The sequence below is a fragment of the Simochromis diagramma genome, unplaced genomic scaffold (genome assembly GCF_900408965.1).
Source record: "Simochromis diagramma unplaced genomic scaffold, fSimDia1.1 OVJJ01000321.1, whole genome shotgun sequence".
Taxonomy (NCBI): Eukaryota; Metazoa; Chordata; class Actinopteri; order Cichliformes; family Cichlidae; genus Simochromis; species Simochromis diagramma.
The window spans coordinates 7969727-7984313 of record NW_024386772.1 but is presented as its reverse complement, the minus strand read 5'-3'; the positions used below and the strand labels follow the sequence as shown (position 1 = coordinate 7984313).

The window sequence follows — 14587 nt, the reverse complement described above, 5'->3', positions numbered from 1 at the left end:
ACCTTTATGTGAGGAAGAAAATGGTCTCCCTTCAAGCAATACCAAATTAAACATACCCCTAACCAGACTGTGAAATTGAGCAATTCAAAATCATTTCCAGCGCGTTGGTGCAGCCCATACTCAGAGGAAAAAAGTTTTCTCATAGATAGGACTGCCCAAGCTCTAAAGCCCAGGTGACGTAACTGACACTCCCCCCCTCCGACTGTCTTCATTAAGTCGAACCGATTCAGTTTTTACTTCACTTCAGTTTCCACTTCAGCCGCAGGAGTTGCCGTAAAACCCTCTAGGCATCCGTGTTGAACCGGCCACCATTTATAGCCTCGCGGTGACAGGCAATCTTATTATGAGATTTAAACTTTACCTCGGCTAGATTGGAGGATCAACACGCGCTCCTGTCGCAGTTATTCTCCGCAGTTTCCCAACTGATAACACACCTACTCTGCCTACCTACACGGCTCCTTTTATTGTGGTTAAACGCTGGTGTCAGCTCTCGGTGTAATAGAGAGAGAAAAAAGAGAGAGGGGAAAAAAGCCAAGCCAGGCTCCGGGTCTCTTCAGCATACATAAAGGCGAGCAATGAGAGGAGCTCAGCCTTGAATTAAATCACTCTCCGCTAAATGGATCTTTGAGACTCACCCTTGGCGCAGGCAGCTGCTGCTTTGCGCGTCTTTAAACCGAAACAGAAATCTGGATTTTTCTTTTGTTATTTTCATTTTTGTACTATCTGCCAGAAACACCTCCCGTCTCTTTGAATATGTCTTGTGTTCGCGGTGAGATACAGTAAGCAGACAGCTTTGTATCGGGAAGAGGCTCTTGCTCTGCGATCGTTAAGCAGGTAAGCTGTTACACTGTTACACTGTTGCCCGATTTTGCACTTTAATTTCGCACACTTTACAGAGCTCGCATTGCACTTGACACTTGTGTTTTCTATTAAGGAGCAGTGGTTTTAGTATTTGAGTTTTGTTCAGCTGTTGTGCACATGCCATGCAGATAACATAACTCATATTACTAAGTGAATACAGAGCTTTCAAAATGCACCGTTTAACTTGGAAAACAGCACGCTACCGTCGGTGCATTTTGCATTTGCTTCTTTAAGATCTTAGCACATTGACGGGCACTGAAACGGGACATGGGGGCACTTTTTGGTCTGGGCTGCGATTCGTGTTACGAATTACGGCAGCTGCATTAAGTTCCTTGTTTTCCTTCCTCTTCTTCTTCTTCTCCTCTTTTGTAAGTTATTTTCTTCATTAACTAAAAAAAAACGCAACCCACGCGCGCATTTGCTCTGCAAGCATCCAGTCTGCTACAGCTCCAGTCAAAGTGAAGTGGATACTTTGCAACTGTAAACCACCAGTAATACTGTCCGCTGGAGATGTCGCTTCAGCACCACGGACAGTTCCTCCACGACTCTACATAACCACTTTATTTTACACAAAGATACTGCTGTTACTTGACTTTACACCCTGCTGTAGAGAGGGCTAGCTGTTGCTTTGTCAAATGAACACATTAAGCAAACACATACAGTGCGCATAGAAAACACACACACACACACACACACACATACACACACACACACACATGTGCTCTCGACTGCACCTCTTCTGCTTCCTACATCTCCAGGCCAACACACCCTACACAAAAGTGACAAAATGACATCTAGTCTCAGTAATGTACACGTACAATTCACAAGCCACTATTAAGGGAGGTCATGACATGGTTAAGGCAACTTAAAAGCCCAATCTTAAATGATTAGTGCATTGCATGACCTGAACATACAGTACTATGTTGTTATTACACAGTCTGGTCCTTAGTGTAGCCCTGTTCAGTCTCACACAGATTAGCTGAGGATTTTGCTGCGTCTCTGCCATCTGTCTGGGAAATGCAATCTATATACTGCATTCTAGACGTGTTTATTTATTTGAATTGCCCAAGGCTTCATAGGGATTGATTTCTCTCTTTTTTTAATTCAGCAAAGACCTAATTTTCAAATAAATTCAGCCAGCTCTGAAGTGTTTTGCACAAATAAGCATCTGTAGTCTGCGGAATAGTGGTTTGAAAAATGCAGAAACAATGCCAGGTTTAATATAAACTATGCCTGCGGTCACACAACGACCAAAGAAATTAGAAGCTATAGATATGATTCTGTGGTTTTCCACTGTGCACGTAGGTGTAGGAATGCTGTATCATTCCTCTGCTGGTTAAATAAGGTGCTACAGTCCTAGTGGTATTTAGAGCCTGGGAAGCATTTAAGATATTAAGCTTAAACAATCTGTCCAATTCCACCAAAACTGCGGGCAATGTATTGATTGTCAATGTTCGCTCTCATTCCAATAATTTCATTAAGATGATCAGACCCAGCTTAACCCTTACCATCAGTGTGAACAAGTGTCTTACTTCTTGAAGATTTTTTTATGGCAGGAGTTAGGAGTGTTTCAAAACATCTTAGTTTTGCTGCTGTTGCTAAAGCTATCTCTCGCATTAGCCTTCATATCTCTCTTTTTCCTGTCCCCGTCTCCCTTATCTTGATTATGCAGCTGTATGATTGAGTCAGCTATTTTGTATGCAAGTTGCCTTAGCTTGGTTCTTTTTGGAGGAGAGAGAAAGAGAGAGATCGTGCTGAGGATACTGAGAGAGAATTACAGCTTCTCATGACGATGAGGAGTAGAAAAGACGAGGCTGCCCTGTTCGATAAATTGCTGTTTGAGAGAAAGACAGATATCCTAGGGGGACAGTGGTTTTGGAAATGTGACCAACCTTTCTAAATGGAAATGGCAGTGCGCATTAGTTTTCCACAGCTCTGTACTGTAGACAGCATGAACTAGGCATCCAAAAGTCTTTGTTACCAAGTTATCCTGATACAAAACAATTTCATTCATCTGAGAAAGACTGTGAAACCAGCTAGCACTGTACCCTGAATGCACACATAGGGATAGGTGACAAATCTATGGAAAACTCTGAACCCTTGACCTCTGCAGTAAAAGGATCCAGTGCCTTTATTATAACGTCGGGGGCATGCTGCTGGCATGGTAAGATGAAACATTTCTTTCATAGCCCTATTCACAAAGTTCAAGGGGTTACTGAGTGGTTTAATGAGTATAAATAATGAATCATGTATTATTGTCGACACATTCACGAATTTAGTTCCCATCTATACACCCACAGAAGATTTTGGATGGACACGTCAGACGGTGCTCCCATTAACATTATTAAAAGACCAAATGAGGGGATGCTTTTTGAAAGAATGGTGTTTGCTTCCACTAGTAGAGTTGTAGTGAGTCAGAGAGTCAGTGCCAAGGTGCACCGGAGCCCTTTTTGCTTTACATGGTGACGCAACACCCTACTAAAACAGTGTATTCTTTCCTATAATTTGTCCCCTTCTGTAAATACAGTAGTAGTAGCGTAATAGACAATTGTACAAAAAAAAGCGTTTTTAAAAAGTCATTTTTTTCTGCTATAATCTCAGAAAATTCTTAGCAATTTGAAACTTTTACAGTATATCATTGGCAGTTATGGCTTCTTGCATGTTCTGATACTTTCTATGGCAATTTAGGGGCTAAAAGGACATAAAATGTTCTTTTTCCCCCTTCCTTTATTGCTGATCCTACTTATGGTATTAAACTGGCAATATGTCTGTCCCCTATCTATATGTCTCAGCTTTAAAGCCAAATAGTGCAATTTCCAAAGAGAAAGATAGAGGAAAAACTACAAAACGTTTCATGTGCTGTGCATTTTTTTTTTCTTTTCACACTGACGTCATGTTCTGAAAAAGTTACCCAGGCTTTGCCAACTGCATGTTCAGGCAGCGATGCTCTGGTTGTATGGTTAACAATGTGTAAAGTGTAATCAAAGGGGCCAGGCAGGGTTTGTAGACAAAGCTGTGAAACATATGGTTCAACAGCATGGCACATTTCAGTTCCACGGCTCTCCACAACCGTTAGGCTCAAACTGAAACTTCCTGTGCTGTGAATAGTGTTTGCCATTTTTACAAGAGCTGTTGTACCACCTCAATCTGCAGTATCCCATGTGACACTCAGGTGGGCTTGTTTTCCTCTGTGGTGAAGAATGGCAGGATCATGAAATTAGTCACAGAGGGAAGACAAACGAAAGGAAGACAAAAACTGTGTTCAAAGTAATGAACAGGTAAAACCCCACATGCACAGTACAGTCATACTGGATCTAAAAAAACAATTTCTGCTTTTTTACATCTGATACTGTTATATTACAGAATTATTTTTCAGTGTTATTAGCCATTTATATGATTGATAGATAGATAGATAGATAGATAGATATTTTTTCCAGTGGCAAAACTTTTGAAAGGTTGTTGACGGTGAAGGACAAGACCATAAATGACACTGTCAGAGCTATGCCTTAGGACAACAGACATTGGGAAAGGTTGGCAATTGGTTGAGGATTTTTCAATGTCTAACGCAGGCTGTAACAAGCAGATAAGGTTGAAAATACAGAAAAAAAAACCCTGAACAAACAAACAAACAAACAAAAAAACTGCTGTACCTTCAAATGCAGCTGCCCTTGGGCACCTTTTATTTAGCCAATGCAAAATAAGGGTGCACCTTTGTGGAGACAGTATCTTCTAGAAGACATGCAAAACCATTAGCAAACTTCACCTTGAATCAGCACCTCATGAGTCATTAACTGCACATTCACAGAGCCGTGGCCCAGTCTCATCTCCGGAAAGAATGTATTTGAGTTTACTCAGGGGACGCTACTGAAAGTGGCAGCAATGGCCCTTTGGATTCCAGGCATGTTTCAAGGGAAAAAAAATATGGCAGGTTTAACCATTATCTCTCCTATCTCTTCAACCTTTTATTTTCTTATATGCTGATTACAGTTTAGCAGGAAATGAGATGACTGCCATTTATGGGGATTTTTACATATTCCCTGAAAAACTGATCAGCCCACGGCGCTACGGATATGTAAATGAAAAGACAGCTGCATACAAGCAAGTAGGAATCAGTTACTGTACCACTGATAGATTGTGGGGATCAACCCAAAGATGTAGGGATTCACTTGAGGGTGGGAATGAGTTATAATTAATTTAGGCGTGCACTAAAATTAATCCATCAGAGAATGCCAGAAACATTTCTGTGTAGTTTCCTCAACCACCTGCTGGCTACCTTATGATAGACAAAACCTTTAGTAAACAAGGATCCTGAAATGGCAGAGTGAGGCAAATTGAACATTGCTGTTCACTTTCTGTCTTCTATGCAAAAGAATTAGATCCTAGAATGCAAAACAACGCATATCTGCAGGCAACTCCACTGCTTGAATATCCTGCACACGAGAGCCCATTAAAAGCGGCATGTCTGTTTCATTTCTAAATTGCAGGATTTCGTATTTCAGAGGACTGATCACTGTCAATTAATGCTTTTTCTAACACCTTGTGACCTTTTACGTTGTAGATAAAGTGCAGGGAGACAGGTTGAGAAATGTTCCACTAAAGTAGAATTTGTAGACACATTGTACACAGACATAGAGGTATCTCTATATATGATTGGCTGCTGTATCTCAGTGAGGTATGCTACATATTTCCTCTGTGCATTGTGTGCAACACAGCACAAACAAAGAGATTATACATGGCATAAAAATAACTTTATTAATGAAACAGAGTATGTTTTTCTTACTTTTAGACAAAAGGCACATGACAGCACAATAATATATACTTTATAGATTTGCTTAGCTATATTTATTTAAAAAAAGAGTGGTAAAGGTAGCTTTGTTTCTCCATTTCTTGATAATTCAATTTGTCCTAATGCCAGGAAAGATTGAAAACAAAATATGATCTTGTTACTTTGCAAAAAGGCTTTTGTTTTTGTAATATAGTCTGGCAAAGAGTTGATAAATAAATAGGTGAATCTGACAGCTAGACAGTTTAGTGCATATCAAAAACAAGACAAGGATGATATATTGCAGCTTAATGATGGAAAGGATGAATCATAGCGCTGTTATTTGTACAAACCAGCTGCAGATGCACTTGTTTAAACATGTGCTGCTCTTACCTGCTCAGTCAAAGCAAGCTAATATGGATAAAATACCAAAGTTCATCAGACTGGGTGTAAATGTACCACCAGGTGTGAATTAACAATGGTGACATAATGACATATTTTCCTTTATGGAATGTAGCTGAACACCTTCAGTTGAAATGCTGTTGCAAAGTACAAGATGAATTAGAGTTTAAAAACATCTTAAGAATCATTAAAATGACCAATACTCCATTCACTGGCCATTATTTTAATGACAGACCAAAAAAGGTCCTTGTACACTACTCCATTACACAGAAAGAGGCATATATGTACAAAGCACACAAACATAATCTCTGTCACTGGGAAGTCAGGACACCAGTCACATTAATTGCTTCCTTGGGGAAATATAAAAAGCAAGGAGCTGCTCTGTAAAATCTAAGACTTTCTAAGACCACCGAATAAGAAAATATATTTAAGGTTGTGCGCAGTCAGTCAATTGAAGCCATTTATACTGCAGACTTGATTTCCTGTGATCTGCTTCAAGCCATACAACTTCTGTTTAGATAATTAAGTTCGATTTCTGTGCAGTTGCAAATAGTGCTCAAAGACGCCTCTGATTAGATCAGTGATTGGTAATGCAGCATGATTAGGCAGTTTGCAATTTCCTATCAATTATGAAATTTAAACCAACACGCCTTTAAAGACGACAGATGCTCAGTGAATAAAGCCACTCCCACATGCTAACATGAAAGCAAATGCTGTTTATCAAAAAGTGAGGGAATTCTTAAAAGTTTAATGGGTGCCAAAAGTCACATCATGATAATCAAAACATGGCCCTCCTCTCGATGAATGTTAAGCAACTCTGGTCTGAGCTTGTAAACAGCTTAAGTAGTACACTAATGATGCACTTGAGGTAATTAACCTGTTCAATGGCTTCTACGAGCATGAAACGCTAAATGTGTTGTCTCTTTTTTATTTACTTTTTTTTTATTGTGGACAGCATTTAAATGTGCGGGCCTGGCTTATAAGTATGTTTTTTTTTTTTTTATTTCAACACTTTTTATTAAAACATTTAAGTTACCAGTTTATTCCAGCATATACCGGTATATAATGTTTATATTTTTCATTTTTTAAATTCTTTGATGATTGAATTAACATATTTTTTCCAACCCAAGCAATGCAGTTAATTCCTAAGAACATTTCTATGTAAATACATAACAGTAAGGACCTCCTCATGCAGAATATGATAGCAAGGAAATTAAGGTGGGAACAGTCATTTATAAGTGCTTCATTTTATCATAATAAAATAAAAACAAAACTCTTCTAAAATGAGCCTTTTAGTTGTAGGCAGGTCAAAGAGGAAACTGTGCCTCCTTTACAGTTTCTGCAAACTATTTCAAACCTTCAGAAAAGTAATGTAAAACGAGAACAGAGTTAAAAATAACACACGCAATTATGCTCCAACTGTCCTTCACATTTCAAAAACAAACTGTGAAAGGACCTGCGCTGCTGAGAATCAACTCATAATGTTGTATAATGTCTCCACTTTTTAACTGAAAGCGCCAGTGGTCGAGTTGTTTTCCCTCTGTACCCCCAATTGGCCCTGGCCAGCTGAACAAACATTTCTGTAAGTGAACAATTATCTGAAGTGAAGCCTAGAAGACAAGGAGCAATCAGGTGATCAGACTCATCTACACTTTGATGTTGTGTGAAGGTCATTCCTTATTCTTTCTCCAGCACTACAGCCAAACACACTGGCTGTAGTAGAAATGTCTGATGGATGATTTGAGCAAGTCAATTGCTTCCCATTGAGCCAACCCAGTAAAAGCCATGCTGGGGACATATTGCAATTCTTGTGAGTGCTTGATGAGTGATGGGCAACCCCCACAAACATCCAGCTGGCCCAGATAACAAGGTTATCTTGGTCACGATCAAACAGTGTTATAGGAATTCAAGGACTGTGACTGAACTTCTGACCTGCTAAAATTATTTCTAGTTATTTGGATAACTATTCTTACCACTTCCCTTAAAAGGTCACCTGGAGGTGAAATATTAATATAAACAAAACAGAAAGCACATCATTTGAGTCACCTATGGCAACCGGCATTCCTTAAAGGTTTACTGCAAACTAACAAGCACAATTCTCTGTCGTTTAAGAGCGTAGGGAAGATGGACCTCAAACTGATATTATATACACTTTAGAGAAAAACGTATCTTTTCCTTGTCAGCCTCTCTCTACAAGACAAATCTAAAAGACATTTGTTTTCTTCTTTCATTTTAGAACAAATAAGCTTTTATTGCACTTGCAGTAATAGAAGTACTGAGTTAACTCAAGTAATATTATGGTCACTTCAGCGTAGTTTCCTCTGCTCAGCCAAGCAAGCAGTGAAACAGGCACTTGCACACACTGATGGAAGAAACAGAGCAACCACATGTAAGAGCAAAGATGAATAATAATTATGATTAGATAAATAAAATTAGGGAATCAGGTAATTAAATGAAGAACCCCTAGAATGGAGATTTAATTGGAGGGAGTCTAACTAACAGTGCAGTCGCTTTAAGGTATTGCATTTGCTTAATCGAAGCGAATCATCAGATAAATAACTATGAAATATGCATATATATATAAAAACATTAATGTTCTTTATGTTTTCTTAAAGTTGCGATTTTCAACACCACTGCATTTACGTAACAATTGTGGTTACTTTATTTTGCATGGACAATTTACAGTGAATTTAAATACACCCGTATGTAGCTCTACCTTATTGAGCTACTAGATGCCATAAAAGCGTCATTAAAAATTAACGTATCAGTAGTTCTCATTTAGCTGGGTGCTGCTAATTTACTTAAGTAAAGGATCTGAACATTCACCTCTCGAGTGTTTTCCTGCAGATATACTATGAGAGATACACTGTGGCTTCCAAATTTAATTCTCATTCATAATGAAGAATAATTTCACAAAGTGATTGCAAGTGACAATTTCCACTTCCTGCCATAACAGGCTCTTGACTCAGTGTGCGGCTGTTGTAACAGAAGGCTTTTTATCTCAAAACAATCCCAGCATCTGTTTTTCTATTAAAATTCTGTATTCTTGCCTTTTCAAAGGTGGTAGAAAAAGAAAACTTGAACTTCTTTCTTTTTATTTTCAGGACATTTAACAGACACTTAACAAAGTACTATCTAAAAAAAAAAAAAAAAAACATTGTTTAAGAGAAGCTGAGGTATTCACAAACCATCAGTCCCTAACTTTAGTTCCAAGGGACCAGTTAGTTTTCAGTCTCACAAAGGATCTACAAAGATTAACTGCACCAAATGATAAGATGGCTGCTTTAAAGACCAGCTGGGAAGAGCAGGTTTTAAATAAAAGGGCCACTGACTCATCAATAATTTCATCAACCATATGTCTAGCTTTTGCAATCTGTGAGTGACCTTGTTGGCTGTAATGTAGAGATCAAAGGTCAGTTCATGAGAAAAATAATTAAGAAAAATGTCTTTGATAGCTACTGATATGCAAAGTGTGCAATATCCCAGATTTCCTCAGATACAGCTACACCTACATCTGTACTTAAACACCTTTAAGCACTTTTGTCTTGTGCATACCATTCATGCTGCAGGCTTGGAAATAGTTTTGCTCACCTGAGCATGCCCTGTCATGATTCAAGAGTGTGATATGTCCCAAACAAGCTGTGCAATGTCACGGATCGCTTGGCTCCCTATTAGATCATACAGTAATTCTCGACAGTCTTGAATAGAGTTAGTTCATTTTTAAACTGTAATCCTGTATAAATCTACAGATTGTCACAGAGAAAGTGAAGATAGGACACCGTTACCATAGAAACTGATTCCAAACTTGGAGCAAACATACTAGCATCTACTTATAAAAATGTGCCAGTATTCACACCATTAGCAGGCCACAGTGTACCATAACACTCATACTGGAGAGCATCGCCGCATACTTGACTTACTGTTCATTGACACTATCATAAGGCTTTAATGTAATGCAAATTATTCAAAGAGCCTGATTTCTACACAGTCATCTCAGTGAAGTCTTGAATAGGCCTTGGTGTAAGTGCTCTAAACAATGACTTTCATAAAGGACCTCAAAACATCTAACATTTTAAATTAATTAAGGCTCATACAGTAAAGAATTCCATTTAATCACTTATGTTGTTATCTTTATGGCTAATCAAACAATGCAGTTGCTCTGCTTTACAGAGTAGGTTGATTGCAAAGCAACAAATAAAGGCAGAACAGTGGGCTAACTGAACCAAGCCACATCAACGGACCAAAAAAAAAAAAAGAAAGAAAAAGAATCTCTATATTCAGTGTGCCCAGAGCAATGAAGTCAGTGTTGTACTGTGCCAAGATTTTAGAGTGCTGTTACCAAATACTACAGATCATGATTCAGATAGGATGCAAGATCTTTCTTGGCAGCTTCCTTGCTGCTTACAGCAGCAAATCAGAAACATATCAATATTTACCTGGATAACTGCCATGCTCAGAACTCAATTCTCTGAACAACAGCCAGATGAACAACATCTTGTGAATATAAGTTATTTCTCTCAACAGCTATGAAATCACAGACAAATACCTTGGTAGCATGAACATTTTTGCAAACATACTTTTTTAATGATTATTATCTAGGTCGACAGCTGGCAAGAAAAGTGGTCCATCCCCAGCTGCAGAGCATCAATCTGACGCTCCACCTGTTGTCTTCTCACTCACGCCCTCCATTGCTCATTAAACAGTGCTGCCTTTCAGGCCGAATCAGCTCAGACTGGTGATCACCCACTGTGAGACTAGAACACAGAGAGAGAAAGGATCTGGGTGCCAGATTGTCAGACCTGTGAGGTGTTATTCCTCAAATAAATATGGAGATTATGTGTAAAGCCTGTGTGCCAATTATGCTTTCCCACTTCTTTAGCAAGATCATTTGGAATCTGTGTAAAGCTATGCACAATGATTAAAATGCACAGTTAGGGTCTATAGAGCATGACTGCAGGACATGCTGTTAAAATGAGCCTTTAGTCAACAGCAGTTGACATTAACAGACTGTGTTTCTGTACAGCTTCTGTTGGTGTCTCAACAAGCCAATTCACTGGGGCAGTGAGTGTTTTGTATGACTGTCCTTTGTAGTAGGCTTGCATAATGTGAGCAGGGCTTCACCATTAAGGTGCTTCTCCATATGCAAACTTTAAAAAGATCCGGATTGAGCCCAAGCTCTGGGTTTAGGTCAGTCTGTCGACGTGGATCACGTGAAGGAGCTGGGCAGTCAACTTAACTGACCCTGCAAAATCTTTTCCTGTGTGGTAGGACACTGAACAATCAAGGGATTTTACCACATATTTGGGCATTGCTTATTCAAAAGTGTGTCATGTTTTTCTACCATTGCAGCCCTGAGACATGGTTAGTGGCGTGCCTAGGGTTAGCTTTCCAAAAAATGTATAACTGTCATATTTACCAAAGTCACAAAAATTGTATTTAAGTTTAAGTTCTGTTCTCCATGTTCATATGTAGACTCAAAAACCCGATTAAATATGAATGAAGAACTGTTATCATATATGTGATTTTTAAAAATTAAATAGCACTAACAATTTCAACCAACTGGACTTTCAATCAGTATCTTTTGATTGTTCTCATTTTAAAAAGTGACTTTATTGAATGTTTACACTAGCCATTAACAAACAATCTTTTAATTTGTGCTAAGTTGGCTGGAGATAAAAATAGACCAGATTCTGTTCTGAAAAATACAGCTAATGCAGATGTGCTTTAAAACTGCATTCTTCCCTGTGGCCAGCAGGGGGAGACTGTAGTTGTAAAAAGAAGTATAAATACTATGGAAAAATTACCTTTTGGTCACTTGACTTAAAACCTTAGTATACCTTCCTGATGAATTTGTAACCTCAATTGTTAGTTCGATGCCTTAACCAACAGAATATGATGTTACTTTTTTAAAAAGACCTAATTTGGTGTAAATTGTAATCAGTCAGGTTTATTTTTATGATGATTATTTTTTTCAGTTTAACGCTCAGTTGTGACATCTAGCTTCAAGAAAAAGAGGAAAAAGAGTGCAATGGGCAAAATGCTGAAGTCAAGGCTTCGAGCAGGACTTCAACATGACTGATATGCCACCCATGACATACCAGTGGTGACTTCAAGATTGCTGTCTATTTCTTACAGTCTATAGTTAAGTGACACTTTAAATAAGAAATCCACTTATCAGCCCAGAGCTTAGACAACATGAGTAGTGGATTCAGATCCACAGTCAAGTCTTTGCACACATCTGCCAAATGCATTTATAGCTGGTAAAATTTAGCACTGCTGATCAAAAAACTCAAGCACGCACTGTTGAATACAAATTATTATCATCAGCCATCTTTTGCTCGGTAATTTGCAGCAGATAAATAATAACAGTGGCGTTTGCTGGGTAGCAATTTCAGTAAAGTGATTTCTGCCTTTCCCTAAGATGTTTTCTATTTAGGAATGTTTTCAGCTGACAGACTGAACAAAAAGACCATTTGTGTGTTGTAGAAGCACAGCAGAGAGTGTCGAGACAGTTTAAAGCTTCAACACAACATTTCTACAATTTTGTTTTCAATTTAAAATTAAACTTCACTGCTGCATTGATATGGCGATAACATAGAATGAGCATAAAAAAAAATGGTGATTTAAATAATTCAAGTTTTTTTTGTTGTATTAGACCGAGAGAAAACAGGTATGCTGGGGGGAGAAAGCACTGGGAAGAAACTCCCAAAAATACATCAAATTTGACAACTTTATTAAAACTTGTTAATACTACACATATTAATACATAGATAAGATGTGTTCTTCCACACTTTGGGATTTTATTTTGGTAATACTTGCTGGGTAAAACTATGACCTCCTTTGTTCTTCTTTAAAAACTCCTATTTGATTTCGTCAGTGTGCTTAGGATTGTTATTATGTTGGACTATTCCTCTACTGCAGAGCTTGTGGGGCCTCATCTTGTCATTCAGTAGTTTGGTATATCCACAAGCCTTCATGCCATCTACAGTATAAATATAATCTCCTCAGCGCCTTTTGTTCCTTTGCAGTTCATAATCATCCCACTCCCTCCTCTGTCTGCTTCACTGTCCTGGCTAGGTTCATGCCAGCAACTCCAGACTCTATTTAAGCAGAACAAATTTATCCAGCTCTTATCTGAACAACGAGTATACCCAATATTCAACTGGCTTTATTATTTAATTATTTTTTGGATTTTGTCCACAAAGGCAAACTTTATACAATGTCAGTTCACCGATTGTCCATTCATTGAGCAAGAGGAGCATTGTCCATTGCTTTAATTTAGGAGGCAGTCATTGTGTCTGGGATTAGAGGTATGACTCATTCCATACCTCTTGATTACTGGTGAAACTTGCAGATCTTTCAATTCCTTCTCCACTTCTTTTTCCACGTGTAGCCTTAATATAGAAAGACACAGCCTATCAGCCCAAAAGTGAAAAACCTACCTTATGTGGACAAAACTTTCTAAAGAGAGCGTAAATATTAGATAGAAACATAGAAAAAAAGTGCTTGTCTGAATCTGTGTATGAATGGGTGAATGAGACATGTTGTGTAAAGCGCTTTACAAAATTCGAGCATGGTACTGTAATAGGATGCCGCTGGAATTTCTTCCCTTCCAAAAGGAATTGGAAGCAATATGATTAAGATTTGGCAATATTTAGGAACCACACCAACTCAGTTCAGTACAATTCAGTTCCATTTATATAACATCACAGCAACAGTCCCCTCCAGGCACTTTATATTGTGAGGTAAAGACCCTACAAATAATTAAACTCACCGTGTAAAGAGTGGGGGTCACTGAGCGCTGGATGCACTGTATATGAAAGGCAGCAATGGTCTACTGACTCAACAACGAGTTCCAAACCTCCTCCGGCATTAACAGCACAGAAACTGTGTGCTGGAGGCTTCATGGCAGAGCATGCCCTGTAGTTGTAATGTGTAGTGGCCCAGTACCTTTTGTCACTATAGTATACATAGTGTTCACAGGTCATTTCATAATTGTACATTACATTTGGTTCAGTGATCACAGGTTTTCTAATCTGCATGTTAGTGGTTGGGGTTAAGAGTGAGGGGTGAGGGAGTGTGCTGGAGGGCAGTTTTCATTTGAAAATGTTTTTATTACCAAGAGGAAATATTGTGCATGTCAACTTTACAAAGGTAATGCAATTCTGAATTATGTGAAATTTAAGCGATATTGTACCAGGGCGTGCACTTCTGTTGTATAATGATTCCCAGATAGCCAATTGAGCTTTAGCTGAATTTTAAAACATGACAATATAGTCCAAAAGTATACAATTCAATTATATCAAATATATATCTCCCTGCTCCATGAAGTCACCACTCTTCAATATCCCCAGAGTGCTGGATGAACTTCAAAAATCAGTCTGAGAACAAAATCTTTCTAGAGTATTCTGTGTGTTTTATTCGAGGACAGGGCTTCCCTTGAGGGTCAGAGTGCCTATTAGCCCTGGGGGTGTGCCTGAACAGACTTCAATCCTATCTGCTGTGGGCACAGTCCCTCTGTCAACTCGTCAGTGTTGTACCTCGAGTGTCTCCTCCAGGGAA

General features: G+C 38.6%; 1 protein-coding gene across 1 annotated transcript in view; it reads left to right on the top strand.

The window, feature by feature from the left end:
- The first annotated feature begins 246 nt into the window (after positions 1-246).
- The window catches only part of elfn1a (extracellular leucine-rich repeat and fibronectin type III domain containing 1a), a 76827-nt gene continuing 62486 nt past the window's right edge, over positions 247-14587 (top strand). Inside the window, exon 1 of the mRNA XM_040046450.1 lies at positions 247-834. The gene's annotated coding sequence lies outside the window, so the exon portion shown is untranslated. The remainder of the gene's footprint in view (positions 835-14587) is intronic.